At 44.3% G+C, this 20400-nt stretch overlaps 1 protein-coding gene across 2 annotated transcripts in view; it reads right to left on the bottom strand.

The window, feature by feature from the left end:
• The window catches only part of LOC138642761 (uncharacterized), a 272058-nt gene that overhangs the window by 96005 nt on the left and 155653 nt on the right, over window positions 1-20400 (bottom strand). The window lies entirely within an intron of this gene.

Raw genomic sequence — 20400 nt, 5'->3', positions numbered from 1 at the left:
CCGAGGAAAAAGACAAGTCAATGCCCATCCTACCACAAAAGGCTCGCCAAAACCTCGAAACAAACTGGGAACCTCTGTCAGAAACGATATTCTCTGGAATGCCATGCAAACGAACCACATGCTGGAAGAACAATGGTACCAAATCAGAGGAGGAAGGCAACTTGGACAAGGGTACCAGATGGACCATCTTAGAAAAGCGATCACAGACCACCCAAATGACTGACATCCTTTGAGAGATGGGAAGATCTGAAATAAAATCCATAGAGATATGTGTCCAAGGTCTCTTCGGGACCGGCAAGGGCAAAAGCAACCCACTGGCACGAGAACAGCAGGGCTTAGCCCGAGCACAAATCCCACAGGACTGCACAAGAGAACGCACATCCCGCGACAGAGATGGCCACCAAAAGGATCTAGCCAACAACTCTCTGGTACCAAAGATTCCAGGATGACCAGCCAACACCGAACAATGAACCTCAGAGATCACTTTATTTGTCCACCTATCCGGGACAAACAGTTTCTCCGCTGGACAACGATCAGGTTTATTAGCCTGAAATTTTTGCAGCACCCGCCGCAAATCAGGGGAGATGGCAGACACAATTACTCCTTCCTTGAGGATACCCGCCGGCTCAGATAAACCTGGAGAGTCGGGCACAAAACTCCTAGACAGAGCATCCGCCTTCACATTTTTAGAGCCCGGAAGATACGAAATCACAAAGTCAAAACGGGCAAAAAACAGCGACCAACGAGCCTGTCTAGGATTCAAACGCTTAGCAGACTCGAGATAAGTCAGGTTCTTATGATCAGTCAATACCACCACGCGATGCTTAGCTCCTTCAAGCCAATGACGCCACTCCTCGAATGCCCACTTCATGGCCAGCAACTCTCGGTTGCCCACATCATAATTCCGCTCAGCAGGCGAAAACTTCCTGGAAAAAAAAGCGCATGGTTTCATCACTGAACAATCAGAACCTCTCTGCGACAAAACAGCCCCTGCTCCAATCTCAGAAGCATCAACCTCGACCTGGAACGGAAGAGAAACATCTGGTTGACACAACACAGGGGCAGAAGAAAAACGACGCTTCAACTCTTGAAAAGCTTCCACAGCAGCAGAAGACCAATTGACCAAATCAGCACCCTTCTTGGTCAAATCGGTCAATGGTTTGGCAATACTAGAAAAATTGCAGATGAAGCGACGATAAAAATTAGCAAAGCCCAGGAACTTTTGCAGACTTTTCAGAGATGTCGGCTGAGTCCAATCATGGATGGCTTGGACCTTAACAGGATCCATCTCGATAGTAGAAGGGGAAATGATGAACCCCAAAAATGAAACCTTCTGCACACCAAAGAGACACTTTGATCCCTTCACAAACAAAGAATTAGCACGCAGGACCTGAAAAACTGTTCTGACCTGTTTCACATGAGACTCCCAATCATCCGAGAAGATCAAAATGTCATCCAAGTACACAATCAGGAATTTATCCAGGTACTCTCGGAAGATGTCATGCATAAAGGACTGAAACACTGATGGAGCTTTGGCAAGTCCGAATGGCATCACTAGATACTCAAAATGACCCTCGGGCGTATTAAATGCAGTTTTCCATTCATCGCCTCGCCTGATTCGCACCAGATTATACGCACCACGAAGATCAATCTTGGTGAACCAACTAGCCCCCTTAATCCGAGCAAACAAATCAGACAACAAAGGCAAGGGGTACTGAAATTTAACAGTGATCTCATTAAGAAGGCGATAATCTATACAAGGTCTCAGCGAACCATCCTTTTTGGCTACAAAAAAGAACCCTGCTCCTAATGGCGACGATGACGGGCGAATATGCCCCTTCTCCAGGGATTCCTTCACATAACTGCGCATAGCGGTGTGCTCAGGCACGGATAAATTAAACAGTCGACCTTTTGGGAATTTACCACCAGGAATCAAATTGATAGCACAATCACAATCCCTATGCGGAGGTAGGGCATCGGACTTGGGCTCATCAAATACATCCCGGTAATCAGACAAGAACTCTGGAACCTCAGAAGGGGTGGATGACGAAATTGACAAAAATGGAACATCACCATGTAACCCCTGACAACCCCAGCTGGACACCGACATGGATTTCCAATCCAATACTGGATTATGGGCTTGTAGCCATGGCAACCCCAACACGACCACATCATGCAGATTATGCAACACCAGAAAGCGAATAACCTCCTGATGTGCAGGAGCCATGCACATGGTCAGCTGGGTCCAGTATTGAGGCTTATTCTTGGCCAAAGGCGTAGCATCAATTCCTCTCAATGGAATAGGACACTGCAAGGGCTCCAAGAAAAACCCACAACGCTTAGCATATTCCAAGTCCATCAAATTCAGGGCAGCGCCTGAATCCACAAATGCCATGACAGAATATGATGACAAAGAGCAGATCAAGGTAACGGACAGAAGAAATTTTGACTGTACCGTACCAATGGTGGCAGACCTAGCGAACCGCTTAGTGCGCTTAGGACAATCAGAGATAGCATGAGTGGAATCACCACAGTAGAAACACAGCCCATTCAGACGTCTGTGTTCTTGCCGTTCAACTCTGGTCAAAGTCCTATCGCACTGCATAGGCTCAGGTTTAAGCTCAGGTAATACCGCCAAATGGTGCACAGATCAAGCGTCGACCGATCTGAATAGCCAAAGACATAGACTCATTCAAACCAGCAGGCATAGGAAATCCCACCATGACATCCTTAAGGGCTTCAGAGAGACCCTTTCTGAACATAGCTGCCAGCGCAGATTCATTCCATTGAGTGAGCACTGACCATTTTCTAAATTTCTGGCAATATACCTCTATCTCATCCTGACCCTGACAAAGAGCCAGCAAATTCTTTTCTGCCTGATCCACTGAATTAGGCTCATCGTACAGCAATCCGAGCGCCAGGAAAAACGCATTGATATTACTTAATGCAGGATCTCCTGGCGCAAGAGAAAATGCCCAGTCCTGAGGGTCGCCGCGCAAAAAAGAAATAATAATCAAAACCTGTTGAACTGGATCACCAGAGGAACGAGGTTTCAAGGCCAGAAATAACTTACAATTATTTTTGAAACTCAGAAACTTAGTTCTATCTCCAAAAAACAAATCAGGAATAGGAATTCTTGGTTCTAACATAGATTTCTGATCAATAGTGTCTTGAATCTTTTGTACTCTTGCCGAGAGCTGATCCACAAATGAAGACAGACTTCTAATGTCCATCGCTACACCTGTGTACTGAACCACCCAAATGTCTAGGGGAAAAAAAAGACAAAACACAATGCCAAGAAAAAAAAATGGTCTCAGAACTTCTTTTTTCCCTCTATTGAGAATCATTAGTACTTTTGGCTTCCTGTACTGTTATGAAAGGCAATTCAGTATAACAATGGACATGGAGGTCAGAGCACACACAGTGATCTGACAATAACCCAAAATAACAGAACGAGCTCTGAGACGTGGGAACTCTGCAGACCGCAATCCCTGATCCTCTCCAAACACAACTAGAGGCAGCCGTGGATTGCGCCTAACGCTACCTATGCAACTCGGCACAGCCTGAGAAACTAACTAGCCTGAAGATAGAAAAATAAGCCTACCTTGCCTCAGAGAAATACCCCAAAGGAAAAGGCAGCCCCCCACATATAATGACTGTGAGTAAGATGAAAAGACAAACGTAGGGATGAAATAGATTCAGCAAAGTGAGGCCCGATATTCTAGACAGAACGAGGATAGGAAAGATAACTTTGCGGTCTACACAAAACCCTAAAGAAAACCACGCAAAGGGGCAAAAAGACCCTACGTACCGAACTAACGGCACGGAGGTACACCCTTTGCGTCCCAGAGCTTCCAGCAAAACAAATAGACAAGCTGGACAGAAAAAATAGCAACAAATAGCAAAGAAGCACTTAGCTATGCAGAGCAGCAGGCCACAGGAATGATCCAGAGAAACACAAGTCCAACACTGGAACATTGACAGGAAGCATGAATCAAAGCATTAGGTGGGGTTAAGTAGCGAAGCACCTAACGACCTCACCAGATCACCTGAGGGAGGAAACTCAGAAGCAGCAGTACCAGTTTCCTCCACAAATGGAAGCTCCCAGAGAGAATCAGCCGAAGTACCACTTGTGACCACAGGAGGGAGCTCTGCCACAGAATTCACAACAGGGTGCTATATGGCCTGGAAGAAGTATGCAGCTAATGAAATCTTTTGAGAATCCTGCTATTAGAATTGGAAAGGAAGAACAAAAGCAACAAACTCTGAATGAAAATAGAGGAGCAAGAGAAGCCGACTGCAAACTAAAATGTGTCTATACAAATGCACATAGCATGGGAGAGATATGATGTCATAGGCATCACTGAAACTTGATGGGATGATACACAGGCTTGTATAAAAACCTTGAAGGCTACAATTTATTTATTAGAAACAGGATTAACAAGAAGGGAGGAGGTATTGCAATGTATGTTAGGAAAACTTATATCTCCACAGAGATCCAAGCTTCAGAGACTGGTAGCTCTGTATAAACTGTTTGGGTAAGAATTCAAGGAGAAAAGAACAAAAAGAACACTGTTGTAGGTGTTTACCATAGGCCACCTGGAAAGACTGAAGATATGGATGAACTCTTTTTGCATCAGACATCTCTGTTCTAAAAAAAAGTACGACATAGTGATCATGGGAGATTTTAACTATGCAAATGTTTGTTGGGAATCTCTCTCAGGTAAAAGCAGTCCAGAAAATTCTTATCTTCTCTTGCTGACAACTTTATCTTTCAAAGGGTGGAAGAAAGAACTGCAATCTTGGACCTAATTCTTACAAACAGATAGAAAATGGTTGAGAAAGTGAAAGTGGCTCGGAATTTAAGAGGCAGCGATCATGCTATCCTCGAATTTTGGAATGCAGGAGGAGGAAGACTAGCGAGGACTCAAACTTTAAGGTTGGACTTCAGAAAGGCAGATTTTAATGGACTCAAAAAGAGGGTCGGAAATGTCCAGTGGCTGGATGTGCTAAAGGACAGAAATATACAAGAAGGATTGCAGATTTTGCTAAATGAAATTCTCACTGCACAATCGGTAACAATCCCTAAAAGATTTAAAGAGACCAGGGTGGATAAACACACTTAATCACTTGTTAAAAGGAAAAAATAAATTTATATCAGATGTAAAGAAGGGGGCATATCTAAAAGAGAATATAATGCTGTTTGCAGGGAATGCAGGGAAACTGTTAGAGGAGCTAAAGCCAGTAATGAAGTAAGGCTTGCAAGGTAGACCAAAAGCCGTAAAAAAGGATTTTGGGGGTGTGCCAAAAGCAAAAGAAAAGTCAAAGATAGTATAGGATTTTTACCGGATGAAAAGGGTAAAGTGGTCAAAAATGATGTTGAGAAGATCGATCTTTTAAATTTCTATTTTGCATATGTTTTCTCTAAGAAAGCAAATGTAACATCAACTGATCTTCACGGTGCCATTGAAGGAATAAAAGAATCCACACTATCCATAAACAGAAAGATGGTAAGGGAACACTTAGTTAATTGAGTAGAGTTACATCCTAGGTTACTGAACGAGTTAGCAGAGGAAATTGCAGAACCACTAGCCAGAATCTTTGAAAAATCCTGGAAAACAGGAGAAGTCCCAGAAAATTGGAGAAGGGCAAATGTTGTCCCTATCTTCAAAAAAGGAAAGAAGATGGAGCCAGGAAATTACAGACCAGTGAGCCTTGCTTCTATATCAGGAAAGATATTTTAAGAAATTATTAAATAGCATGTATGTAAGTACATGGATAAGAATACAAAAATTAACCAGAGCCAGCATGGGTTTGTAGCAAACAAGTCATGTCAGACTAATCTAATTTCTTTCTATGATGGAATCCCTGACCGGGTGGTTCAGGGAAATGAGTTAGATATAGTAAACAGACTTCAGCAAAGCATTTGATAAAGTATCTCATACTATCCTTATTGAAAAAATGACCAAGTATGGGATTGGCAAGCCTATGGTTAGGTGGATTCATAAATGCCTCAGTGATCGTACTCAAAGCGTGGTAATAAATGGTTGCACATCCAATTGGAAGAGTGTATCAAGAGAGGTACATGCCTATGTCCTGGCCCCAGTGTTGTTCAAGAATTTTACAAATGATCTAGAAAAGGTAACTGAAAGCACACTAATCAAATTTACAGACAATGCAAAGCTGGGAGGGATAGCTAAAGGTACCGTCACACTAGACGATATCGCTAGCGATCCGTGACGTTGCAGCGTCCTGGCTAGCGATATCGTCCAGTGTGACAGGCAGCAGCGATCAGGCCCCTGCTGTGCTGTCGCTGGTCGGGGAAGAAAGTCCAGAACTTTATTTGGTCGCTGGACTCCCCGCAGACATCGCTGAATCGGCGTGTGTGACACCGATTCAGCGATGTCTTCACTGGTAACCAGGGTAAACATCGGGTAACTAAGCGCAGGGCCGCGCTTAGTAACCCGATGTTTACCCTGGTTACCATCCTAAAAGTAAAAAAAACAAACACTACATACTTACCTACAGCCGTCTGTCCTCCAGCGCTGTGCTCTGCACTCCTCCTGTACTGGCTGTGAGCGTCGGTCAGCCGGAAAGCAGAGCGGTGATGTCACCGCTCTGCTTTCCGGCCGCTGTGCTCACAGACAGTACAGGAGGAGTGCAGAGCACAGCGCTGGAGGACAGACGGCTGTAGGTAAGTATGTAGTGTTTGTTTTTTTTACTTTTAGGATGGTAACCAGGGTAAACATCGGGTTACTAAGCGCGGCCCTGCGCTTAGTTACCCGATGTTTACCCTGGTTACCGGCATCGTTGGTCGCTGGAGAGCGGTCTGTGTGACAGCTCTCCAGCGACCAAACAGCGACGCTGCAGCGATCCGGATCGTTGTCGGTATCGCTGCAGCGTCGCTAAGTGTGACGGTACCGTAACACTAGAGAAGACACAGAAAGGATTCAGGAGGATCTAGATAAGCTTGAACAAAGGGCAGTGACTAAAAGAATGGTATTTAACAGGGAGAAATTCTACATCTGGACAAGAAAAACGAAAATTACATCTATAGAATGAGAGGAATAGAACTAAGCAACAGCACATGTGAAAAACACTTGGGTATACTAATAGATCACAGACTGCACATGAGTCAACAGTGTGATGCAGCAGCAAAAAAGGCAAGCACAGTTCTAGGATGTATTAAGAGAAGCATAAAGTCTAGATCACATGAAGTAATTAACCCCCTCTACTCTTTGATCAGGCCTCATCTGGAATACTGTGTCCAGTTCTGGGAAACACATTTTAAAAAAGACATTGAAATTTTCCATTATATAAAGGTGTGCTTATATTGTATTATAAAATTGTATAAATCAGATATAATGCATAGAAATATTTCTACAGATTAGTGGCACAACCAACTAATACATCATACTAAAATATCATAGAATCATAGAATCATAGAATGGTAGAGTTGGAAGGGACCTCCACAGCCATCTGGTCCAACCCCCTGCTCATTCTATCAATGTATTTTCAGTATAATCCTATATTTTTTACATTTAGTGATGGGTGGCAAGATTTTGTCATTGATTATTGCATACAGTATATCATTTCAATATGAATATATGATATATTTAAATATAGATACAGCCACCATAAGGGATTAGTTCTTAGAACAGTAAGAATATCTCTGAATTTACTGGCAAAGCATAATGTATATTGGCTAAATAATTAAACAATGGTTAGTTTGAAGTTTACATTGTAAATAACATCTTGAAAGAGAAATGTGGGACTTTCATTCATAGGAACAGCGAATATGTGAAACCTTCAATAAGGATGTTTGGGCTCAAACTGTCAAGCCTTGAGATAAAAAAGCTTCTTACTAAAGAAGTTTTGTCAAGATTGCCCAGCCTTGAGCCCAGTTTGACTTGATAAGAACTGCAGCTCTTCATTGGAAGTAGGCCCCTTGGACTGAATGAATCCTTTTCAGGCACCCATATAAGCAGATGAAGTACAGGCAAATGGTTCTGGCCGCGGCATCTGCTGTCTGGTCCCGAGTCAAGATCATCATCACGAGCTTGGTGAAGTGGTCGGACACCACCAAACAATATTCATATCCATTGTGAGATGTCCCAATGCTCGGGTGTCTTGGATAGGGGCCCTCTGCAGTGGGGGGCTTGTTCAGCTCATACTAGCTATATCCTTGGCAGGCATCTTCAACCACCTGTCACAGTTGGAGCCAATACACCAGCCACTAGAACCATTGAAAGATATTCCCAGCACCGAAGTGGGCACCTTTCTCTTGAGCTTCCATGGCTAACTGCACCACCAACCCTTCTGGATCCCCCACTTGCCAGGTGATGTCAAACTCTTGATGGAGCTGGATCCTTCAAAACAATAGCCCATCTTTCAAAAAGAGTCTTTCCTATTGGTCCAAGATCTGCAGTATGCTTGCTGGTAGAGAAGCCCTCACCTCCTGGTCAGGCCTCTGTCCCAGGGCGACCCATTTTCTCAGCTACACTAATTCGGGGTAAGACGGAGGTTTACCCACTTGTCTCTGGGTTGGCCCAGAATCTGGGTAGATCTGAACTCTTCTCTCGACTCTTGGGCGGCTCTAACAGCAGCGGAAAACTGCTTGTAGTCTGAAATCTCATTACCTTCAAGTTCTTCATCCACATCTCTCTTTGGAGCTGCTTGATTGACTCAGTACAGAGTGTCCCAATGCGTGTTTTCAGAGTTGGAACGATAGGATTTCTTATACCGATGCTTCAACATTCTCGCAATCCATCTTTGCTCCTGTGCTTCACATTCTCAAAGCCATGGGATTATTATGAGTCTGCACATGCATCTCTGAACCTGACACGAATTCTGCAAATGTTTTGGTCATAACCCACTAGCGCCAGCAACTACAGTTTAACAGTAGTTGTCCAGGTTCTTTTCAGATTCTCTCAGTGACCGGCTGACATAAGCAATCACCTGTTCTCTTTCCTCCGGCACTTGGGCCAGCATTGCCCCTAGTCCATAAGGACTTCCATCAGTATACAGCACAAAGGGCTGAAAGAAATCAGCAATAGGCTAAGCTGGGAGCATCTGTCAATGCCATCTTCAATGTCTGAAAAGGACCCCACTGGATTGGCTGCTGCTTAGTTCTTCATGCGGTTCCTCTTAGCAACTCGTTGTCATGTCTCTGGATTCGATCTGGCAGTCTTGTGTTTGTCTGCTGGCATCTCTATCCGCTGAGCCATTTGAGATCAGATTGCTGTCTGGGTGCTGATTAATCTTTGTATTTTTGTCCATTCCTTTCTTACAATAGGTATTTTCTATCTACTATTTGGTCAGTCCTATCACTGTGCAGGGGCTTCTATTTAAACCTCATTGCTTCCTCTGTTCCCTGCTGGTGATAGCTTACTGCTACCCAGTTTGGCGATTGAGTAATCCTTATTTGTGCCAGTTAGTTTGTGTTAACTCTAGGAGTTATTGGCATTGCTTTGGTTGTGTGTGTATTTCCTTTTCCTGACAAAAAGGGAGAAGAAAGACGCTGCTACAAAAATTGCACACCACCCGGTATATGAACATGCAAAAAACACTTTATTGGCATAGACAATAAAAACAATTAAAAACATAGAACCACTGTAAACCACCTGGACATAAATACATGTGTATATACATAGCAATAATTATACAGCCTATCAATATGTCCACAGGGAATATACACCCCATATGGACATGTATGCTGGTAAACACCTACCTAATGGCTCATGAGGACTCTGAATACAAACCTATTATAAAAGGGATATATATCCCGCAGAACCCACAGGCAAGTGTGCCAAATAATGACCACCCACCTGCCCATATGAAGAAAAAAAAAAAATTGCGACCTTTTACATGCTCCCCAAGGTGCATAAAGATCTTTGTAAGCCACCGGGCCGTCCAATTGTGGCCAGTATCGGCAGTCTATGCGAGAAAATCTGTATCTATGTCGACCACTTTCTGCAACCTATGGTTAAGAAATTACCTTCCTTTATTTTAGACTCTTCATATTTCATCAAGAAGTGCCGGGATATTATATTACCTAGTAACACGTTGCTGGTTACTTGTGATGTAGAGTCCCTCTACTCAAACATCGATCACGAAGATGCGGTTAGGGCAGTCCTCTATTTTTTGGATCAGTCGGGGCATTCTGACAGAATGCACGACTCATTAATTGTGGATCTGATGGAATTTGTCCTCAAACATAATTATTTTACATTCGATAGGACATACTACCTTCAGACCTCCGGCGTGGCCATGGGGGCCAGATGTGCCCCGGCCCTAGCCAACCTATTTTTGGGTTGGTGGGAGGCCACTGTGGTATATGTACTTGATGCATTCAAAGATAAGGTGCGTTATTGGATGCGCTTTATCGACGATGTGTTTTTTGTTTGGTCGGGGACAGAAGCTGAGTGTAGGGTATTTATGGATGGGTTGAACGAGAATCCATATAACATTTTTTTGACTTATTCAACATCTTCCTCCTCAGCTACCTTCTTGGATTTGGAAGTCATGATGGAGAATGATATTATTGTCACCAAGCTATATCGTAAACCCACGGCTACAAATAGTCTCCTGGACTTCATTTACTATGCTGCTACTTGCACCCCCCTTTTATGTGTATAGTTTATAGCTGTGCACCAGTTCTTTTGGTATGTTTATTTCCTTTTCCTCTCCCATTTGGTTGGTTACTCATAATGATCCCTTGTTCTCCACTTTGTTGTTTCATGAGCGTTTCTGTGTGATTTCAGTTTCATTTCATTCCCCTGTCTGTCTGATCTGGTTTGAGGTATCTGTTTCACATCTGCTCCACACCACCCTGTGTGGGGAAGGGAATAGTTTCAGGGTGCATTCAAAAGCATAGAAAGGTTGGAGACCCAGGCATCTCTACATTCAAGATTACCCATGGGACAAGGATAGTGAGGACCCCAGCTCCAGGAACAGTTGCAAACCCCCTCTCCCTTACTTTAATCTGGCACATCATGACACTTGTTGAGCAGTGCCGTGATTTTAGCAAAGTTTTTATAAACCTGTGGTAGTACTCAATCAGTCCCGGGAATGCTCTCAACTCTCTCAGGTTGGTAGGAGTGGGCCACTTTTGCACTGCAGTCACTTTCTCCATGATGGGATAGATGTTGGTGCTGGAAATAGTGTGCCAAAGATATTCAATATCCTTTTAAACAAGTGACACTTCCGAGATTTGGCCTTTAGCCCATGCTTCCAAAGCTATTCCAACACTTGCTACAACTGGATAAGATGGTCTTTGAATGTAGGTGAGTAAATTATGATGTCATCAAGATATATCAGGGCTGCTTCAAAATTAAGATCACCTAGACATCGATCCTTCAGTCGCTGGAGCGTCCTTGGTGCATTTCTCATCCCGAATGTCATCCAATTAGATTCAAATAGGCCCATAGGGAGGACGAAGGTAGGTACTGGATGGTCACAGGAAAACTCACTTCATTTTGTACTCCCATACTGCTTTCTTATGCTTTGACTGCAAGGCCTGCCCTGCTACCAAGTCATATGCACCCCAATAAGCCTTTGAACCTATGTACTGGATGGCCTCAGAAAAATCCACTTCACATTATTCATTTTGTACTCCCATACTGTTTTCTTATGTATTGACTGCAAGGCCTGCCCTGCTACCAAGCCATATGCATCCCAAGTAGCCTTTGAACTCAGGTAATGGATGGCCACAGGAAAACCCACTTCACATTATTCATTTTGTACTCCCATATTGTTTTTTATGCATTGACTGCAAGGCCTGCCCTGCTACCAAGTCATATGCACCCCAATAAGCCTTTGAAACCACATACTGGATGGCCACAGGATAATCCACTTCACATTATTCATTTTGTACTACCATACTGTTTTCTTATGTATTGACTGCAAGGCCTGCCCTGCTACCAAGTCATAGGCACCCCAAGAAACCTTTGAACAAAGGGAATGGATGGCCACAGGAAAACCCACTTCATATTCTTCAGTTGGTCCTGCCCTACTGTTTCCTTATGCATTGAATGCAAGGGCCGCCTTTACCAAAATTTGCACGCACCCCAATCTCCCCTTGGAAGAAACATGGAGGAGGGCCTCATAAAAAAAACCTGTCCCATTACAAAGGAGCTGGTCTCCTAGACTTGTAATGCCCATATGCTAAGTATATGGGCTGACAAACATTTTCTCCTGGGGGGTACATATCAACATACTGTGGAATTATTTTTATTACGGTCATCATAAACACCCTTGCAAAATACTAGAGTGGCTGTAGCGGCACGGAACACATTAACCCTGTTGATCTAGTGATGAGACGTGGAGGAAGGCCTCATTAAAAAATAGGCCCAATTTAAATGAGCGGGTCTCCTATACTTGTAATGCCCATACACTAAGTGCATAGGCTGAAAAACATTTTCCCCTTGGGTGGGACACATCAACCTACTGTGTAAATAATTGTTGTTATGGACATCCTAAACACCCTTGAAAAACAATGTAGTGGCTGTTTCATCATGGAGCATGGTCACCCTGATGATCAAGGGGTAGTGAAAGAAGAGACGTGGAGTATGGCCTGTGAAAAAGGTCTTCCCAGCTTAAAGGAGCGGGTCTCCAATACTTGTAATGCCCATACCCTAAGTGCATGGGCTGACAAACATTTCCCCATTGGGGGTACATTTTTAAAAATATTTTTATGGGGATCATAGACACTCTTGCAAAAATATTGACTGGCTGTAGCAGCATAGAACACGTTCACCCTGGTGTTCTAATGGTGGTGGATGATGATGAGGACAAGGAGGAGGAGTATACCTAATAGCCAAATTCAGGAAGCGTATACCCATGTGTGGGTGTGAAGAGGTGCATGGGAATAAACATCCCAAAAAGACACTGTATTGGAGGATATGTTTTGCTGTCATTTGTTGGTGTAGAGAAGTCTGGCCCAATCCAGCCCTTGTTAATTTTTATAAGAGTCAGCCTGTCTGCATTTTCTGTTGACAGGCGAATGCGCTTATCTGTGATAATTCCACCAGCGGCACTAAAAACCCGCTTTGACAAAATGCTAGTGGCAGGGCAGGCCAGGACCTCCAAGGCATAGAGAGCTAGTTCATGCCACGTGTCCAGCTTGGATACTCAATAATTAAAAGTCACAGAGGACGTTGGTACGGTCAGCAATGTACTCCCTCAGCATCTTAGAAAACATTCCATTCATTGGGACATTACTCCGCGCCTCAGGGCCAAATCAATGGGAGGGTCTGAGAAAACTATCCCAGAACTTTGCCAGTGTTCCCCTGCCTCTGCTGGATTGGAGTTGTGTCTCTCTCGCCTGTACTCCTTGGTTATCCAATGAACTGTTATGTCTGCCGCCAGCGTTTTGAGATGGGAATTTTTGTACTAATTCTGCAGCAATGACCCTCTGGTAATGCACCATTTAAGTACACCTGTCTGGCCTGGAAGAACAGATTGAAAGTTCTCCTTGTAGTGTGGGTCTAACAGTGTCACTACCCAGTAACGATTTTCGCCCCAAATTTTTACAATACGAGGGTGATGGGAACAGCAGCACAACATAAAGTCAGCCATACATGCCAGACTGGTAACAGGCAAGCCTTCCATGTCCTCACCAACAGGACGACTGACCAAGGTGTCCTCCTCCTCTTCCTCCCTGTACTCAGGCCATCCACGCTGAACAGACGGTCTGACAATTGTGCTTGTAGAACCATCTACAGCACATGAAAGTAGCTCCTGTTTTTCCTCCTCCTCTTCCTCATTGTCTACCAATCCACGTTGGGATGACATGAGGCTGGGTTGTGTGTAATCACCCTGTATGGTTCCTTGCTCCATGTCCTCCTACTCCGCCTGCAATGCATGCTCTTTCATTGTGAACAGAGAGCTTTTCAGAATGCAGAGAAGCGGGATGGTGATGCTAATTATGGTGTCATCGATGCTCACCATCTTGGTGGACTCCTCAAAGTTTTGGAGGATGTTACATATGTCTGACATCCATGTCCACTCCTGAGGTCTTTTGCGTGGAGTCTGACCTGAATAACGACGGCCTTGTTGATGCTGGTATTCAACAAATGCCCTCTTCTGCTCACAAATCCTTTCCAACATCTGAATGTAGAGGTCCAATGCATCACACACCATTCGGTGAGCCGGAAGCTGCTATAGCTGCTGAAACACGGCAAGGGAGGCTGAAGCTGTAGCTGACATTCTAAAATGAGCACACTCGTGGTGTACTTTCACAAGCCGATCTGGCAGCTCCGGGTAGCTTTTTAGAAACCGCTGAACAACGAGGTAAAGCACATGGGCCAGGCATGGTACGTGTGTCATTTTGTCTCACCTCAGAGCCGCCACCAGGTTCCTGCCATTGTCACACACAACCATGCCTAGCTGGAGGTTCAGCGGTGTCAGCCACAAGTCTGCCTGTTCTTTCAGAGCTGTCCACAACTCTTCAGCATTGTGCGGTTTGTCACCTAAGCATATTAGCTTCGGCACAGCCTGTTGCTGCTTGGATTTGGCAGTGCTGCAGTGCTTCCAGCTTGGGACTGTTGTGCTCATTTCAGGGATGGAGGCTGAAGAGGAGGAGGAAGAGGTGCATGAGCTGTAGACTGTGGGGGTCAACCCTGATTGACGTAGGGCCCGCAATCCTTGGCGTCGGGAGGACGTGTTCTATCCCAAGGTCTGACTCTGTCCCGGCTTCCACTATGTTAACCCAGTGTGCTGTCAGCGAGATATACCGTCCCTGGCCACAAGCACTTGTCCACATGTCCGTGGTTAGGTGTACTTTTCCAGTAACTGCATTGTTGAGGGCATGAGTAATGTTGTGGAACACGTGCTTGTGTAATGCCGGGATGGCACAGCTGGAGAAATAGTGGTGGCTGGGGTAGTATAAGGCAGCACCCCTTAAAAAAATAAATAAATACTCACCTCTCTTCTTCCTGGTTCCTGCGCTGCCCTGAGCTCCCGCTCGTCTCGGCGCCGGGCAGTGACGCATCGCGCCCCATGTCAGCGTCGCTGATGTCAGACGCTAACAGGGGGATGATGGGGGAAGGAGCGCTCTTTCTCTCATCATAGCGGTCAGCTTTCGATTCTCCCTGTTCTGCCGCAGAAGGTAACTGTATTGGCGCACGCTCTGCCCCCGGTAGCTACGCTACTGCATAGGACCCCTTCTTTGATATCACCTTCACAATTCTTGCATCCATTGAACTTGTGTGTTTTTGGAGAGTTTCTGCTTGTATTTCTTTGCATGAAGTCAGAATAGCCTCCCAGAGCTGCTGTTTTGATGTGAACTGCCTCCCACCCTCATAGATCTTTTGCTTTATGATACTCCAAAGGTTCTCTATAAGGTTGAGGTCAGGGGAAGATGGTGGCCACACCATGAGTTTATCTCCTCTTTTGCCCACAGCAGCCAATGAGACAGAGGTCTTCTTTGCAGCATGAGAAGGTGCATTGTCATGCATGTAGATGATTTTGCTCCTGAAGGCATGTTTCTGCTTTTTATACCATGGAAGAAAGTTGTCAGTCAGAAACTCTATATGCTTTGCAGAGGTCATTTTCACACCTTCAGGAACCTTAAAGCGCCCTACCAGCTGTTTCCCCATGATTCCGGCCCAAAACATGACTCCTCCACCTCCTAGCTGATGTTGCAGCCTTGCTGGGATATGGTTGCCATCCACCAACCATCCACTACTCCATCCATCTGGACCACCCAGGGTTGCTCGACACTCATCAGTAAATAAGACTGTTTGAAAATTAGTTTTCATGTATGTCTGGGCCGACTGCAACTGTTTCTGCTTGTGAACCCTGTTTAGGGATGGTCGAATAGTAGGTTTTTGAACCAAAGCAAGCCTTTGAAGGATCCTACACCTTGAGGTTCGAGGGACTCCAGAGGTACCAGCAGCTTCAAATATCTGTTTTCTGGTTTGTAATGGCTTTTAAGCAGTTGCTCTCTTAATCAGATGAACTTGCCTGGCAGAAACCTTCCTCATTATGCCTTTATCAGCATGAACAAGTCTGTGCTCAGAGTCAGCCACAAATCTCTTAACGGTACAATGATCACACTTAAGTTTTCGGGAAATATCTAATGTTTTCATCCCTTGACCAAGGCATTGCACTATTTGATGCTTTTCGTCAGCAGAGAGATCCTTTTTCTTCCCCATGTTACCTGAAACCTGTGGCCTGCTTAATAATGTGGAACATCATTTTTAAGTAGGTTTCCTTTAATTAGAATCACCTGGAAAACTAATTATCACATGTTTTTAAGATTGATTTCAGTGATCCATTGAGCCCTGAGACACAATACCATTCATAAGTTTATTTGAAAAACAAAACAAGTAAATCTTTATGACACTTAAATCCAATTTGCATAATAATTTGGAACACGGTGCATATACAAACATACAGTGCCTGCAGGCTTTGCGCTGATATGTATAGAGGGACAAACACTCCCCTGCCTACCTAACACTGCAACCTATATAGTCCTTAGAAGGACTGTTGGTTCAGCTGGATTTGAGTAGTTTAGGATGGTAGACCCCACACTGACTAAGAAATTCCCAAATCTGACCCTATCTCGGCAGAAGCTCTCCCTACACTATCTCAATCCGGAGCTGAATGCGCTGAGCAGGGCGGCGTCCGGTCTCTTATACCACTGATGATGCTGTGCGGCCAGCCAATCACTGCAAGACCACAACAAAGAAGGCTGCGGCATTACAGTGCCTTGCAGACATTCCCTGCATGTTGATTGGGTCTCTAAAGACTGCCAAAAATGCAGAGTGGAGACCCAAGTTCCCGCCGAGTAATCCCGGAAATGCTCAGTGCTTGTCGAGTACACCGAGTACAGTGATACTCGGGCGAGCACATTCTCTCATCACTAGTCTCTTTGACTAGCACCAGTGAAACAGAGCCTGCCAGCTAGGTAGGACTGCCACCAGTTCCTCATTAGATATAAGCCCGGTCCATTAACTGGATTATATCGGGCCAGATACCAGCCCCAGTAGAATGGAAAGGTAAACTGAGAATACGGATGTGTGGATTCGTGGATTGAGATCTAAGAGTAGCCCAAGGTTAAATTATATATTTAATCGCCTTAAGGGCACACTAGACAATACACTATATACACAATGGTTATACATATGCAATGGTCAGATTTGCAAATGCCAATAGTGGTAGTACAAAAGATATAACCAGATGGATTCTGTCAATTTGATGTTTGACCATGAGTGTGCTGGGGAGCAGGGGGCAAGGGCAGCCAGCAGGTTCCGAGTTCCTTCACAGGACGTTACTCGACGTGGCCCCCAGTTTTAAAGTGAACAGCAAGCATTTCAGAGATAGAGATACCACATGGTCTTACACTAGCATTTATCCCCTTTTGATTACTCCCCTCCTGCCCTCTGGGTTAAATCTAAATTCCCTCCCCTTTCGTCTAGCATCTTAAAATTCCAAAACCCATTTGCCATTTATCAGCCCAAGCTTCTAGTTTACATAAATCCTCTTGTAATATAAAATTGTCCTCCTCTGTATTGATTACCCTGCAGAGTTTAGTGTCATCTGCAAATATTGAAATTCTACTCTGTATGCCCCCTACAAAGTCAGTAATAAATATGCTAAAAAGAAGAGGGCCCAATACTGACCCCAGAAAGGGGCCCAGTACTGACATGTTCTCTGGAATTCTATTCACTTTATCCACAATGTCATGGACTCCCGGCTGGCTGTACATGACCCTCTGCCAGGCCTCTCTCCCCACAGTCAATGGTCAAAGGGCCAACTCAACTCTGACTAGCAGGGTGGGGGTAAAGGGGTACATGCACAGTATGCTTCTCAGCCTCTCTACCCAATCCCTCAGTGATCAATTGCTTCCTGTAAACTTGCTTAGCATAGCTCTCAGGGGTATATTTCTCCTGTTGGGATCGGTCACTGACTATTTCGCTATCTCTGCGCTAGAATGTTGCATCCTGCCGACTACGCCAAATGTAAAGCAGGTGATCAGATGCAACACGCAGGGGGACACAAGGCGGGAACAGTCAATGGGCTATTTATTTCCTTGGATATGGTGGAAAAGGCAGGAATTATGAAAACAGTTAAGATGAAACAGGGCAATCACAAATAAATTGCACAGTACATGTCATATAATGAGCCTTAAAGTTCACTTTAAATGTTAAGGAAGCTTCTTGAGGATTATGCTTATGTCCCTCTAACAGGGGTAAAATACAGTTCCTTCGTTTCAACTGACCCCAGCCCTGTATGCTGTCCTTGATCAGGCCAACCCCTGTATCGTTCATCAGTGCTGGAAGCAACTGCCTGGCTCACTCATATCTCCCATTCACTACAGCAGGCGTCCTCTTCCGGGTGGAGTCTCTTCATGGACTTTCGGTGCATGACCGAAGTTGGGTGTCTCCCAGGTCCGAGGAAAAAAGGCCTGGGCTCTGGTCCTTGACTGACGTCGCCTTGGCTCTGAGTCTTGACTGGCGCAAGTCTGGAATTTGGGCTTTGACTGGCATAGTCGGGACTCTGGGTCTTGGCTGGCATTGTCTGGACTCTAGATCTGACCTGGTGCCACTAGGGCTCTGTTTACAACTGGACAGCAGCCCGCTGGCACATTCATCTTACTGAGGCCTGTCATTCTGGCTGCAGCGTCTTCTCCTGTGCCCGTCTGGATTACTCTCGCCTTTGGCCTCAAAACCCTCTCTGGTTTGAGCTCTTTTATCAATGGCACCTTACTAGGTGTTGCATCCAAACTCCCTGCAACCCTTCCTCTTCCGGTTAGTTTCACATGGTACTGTCTGAAAGGTAGATGGCAGCCATTTGCATCAATGACACACAGCAATGGAGTTTTTCAGGAGTATTGTCACCTCCTCTTACAACGACATGAACCCATATTAGGTTTGTAGACATCTGCACCTGTGTGCTACATCTGTGAGGCATATTTTACATATTGCTTATATACAATACCTACCTAATAGGCCATGAGTTGGAGTGTGCCTCCATGTGCAATAATATAGAGTTATGCTATGAGCCTTTGCAAGAATCATTATATCTTGCAGGGAAGGATTGATTTTGAGGTAGTAATTTATGTATCACAGATATATTCTGTGGCACAGTACAGAATGTACTGATTTATTAATAATTTGTTAAAATCAGTCTGCCTCAATAAATAACACATTGCCCTGTGAAATTCTACTTTTCTTTTAGTCAGAAGCCTTTTATTTTCACACAATAGTAGAGGTACCTGACATCCCAAGTAATATGTTTGGTGAGACATTTTGGTTCCAGGCGTCCTGAAGCACTGCAGTTTCTGTAATTTACTGCTCGAGGTTATAGTTTTCAGTGACCTACAAAATCACATTTTGTTTTTAATTTTCAGTAAAGTAGGGATTATATTGCAGCAGCAGGGCTTTTCATATGCTCACCAATGGATGTCATCTTTTTTTATTGCAATAGTGTCATTTAGTTCTCAACTCAGTTCAAGATTTCTTCTTAGTGTCCTTTCAGAGACTCTGCAGCACCCTAGTAATACATATATAATATTTTGTATGGTTTGGGATTGCCTTTTTGAAAATTCAGATTTTATTCCCCAAATACATATACCGGTAAGTATGAATTTTTATGCCACGTGCATATGTAGTGAGTTTGAGCAAAACTACAAATTAAACCTCTTGAACCTAAAACAACACCTCCTCCATGCTACACTGTTTTTATGTGGTCTTTTATTCCTCCCAATAAGTAGGTATATACTTAAGTCTCTTTGAAGTGGTGGGAAAATGAGATGATGCATTTAGTGAAATTTAAGGAGCAAGTAATGCAATGATGTAGAATGTTTTAATGGCAAAAAATGCCATCTTTAGAAGATTTCAAGGATTGTTTGCTGATGGTGGTGTATGCATGAAACATCATGTAGGTTGTTGTGTCCCTTCAGAAAATGGAACGTACAATTTGTTGTGCAGTGCTGACACAGATACCCCATATATGGTGACAAACTGCTGCTTGGGTATACGGCATGGCTCAGAAGGAAAGGAGCACCATTTGACTTGTGGAATGCAAAATTGGCTGGAATAGATAGAGGACGCGATGTTGCATTTGCAGAGCCCCTGATGTCCTCAAACAGTGGAAATCCCCACAAGTGACCCCATTTTTGAAAACTACACTCCTCAAGGAATTTATCTAGAGGTGTCGTGAGCACCTTAAACCCATATAGGTGCTTTACAGAATTTAATGACGTTGAACCGTGAAAATGAAAAAATAAATTTTTCCCACAAAAATGATACTTTAGCCCCAAATTTTTCATGTTCACAAGTTTAACAGGAGAATTTATTGTGCAATTTCTCTTGAGTACGCTGATACGCCACATGTCGTGGAAAACTACTATTTGGGCACACAGCACGGCTCGGAAAGTACGGAGCACCATTT

This window comes from Ranitomeya imitator, chromosome 6 (assembly GCF_032444005.1).
Source record: "Ranitomeya imitator isolate aRanImi1 chromosome 6, aRanImi1.pri, whole genome shotgun sequence".
NCBI lineage: Eukaryota > Metazoa > Chordata > Amphibia > Anura > Dendrobatidae > Ranitomeya > Ranitomeya imitator.
Note: the sequence above shows the minus strand (reverse complement) of the source record. Positions and strands in the feature narration are given on the sequence as shown.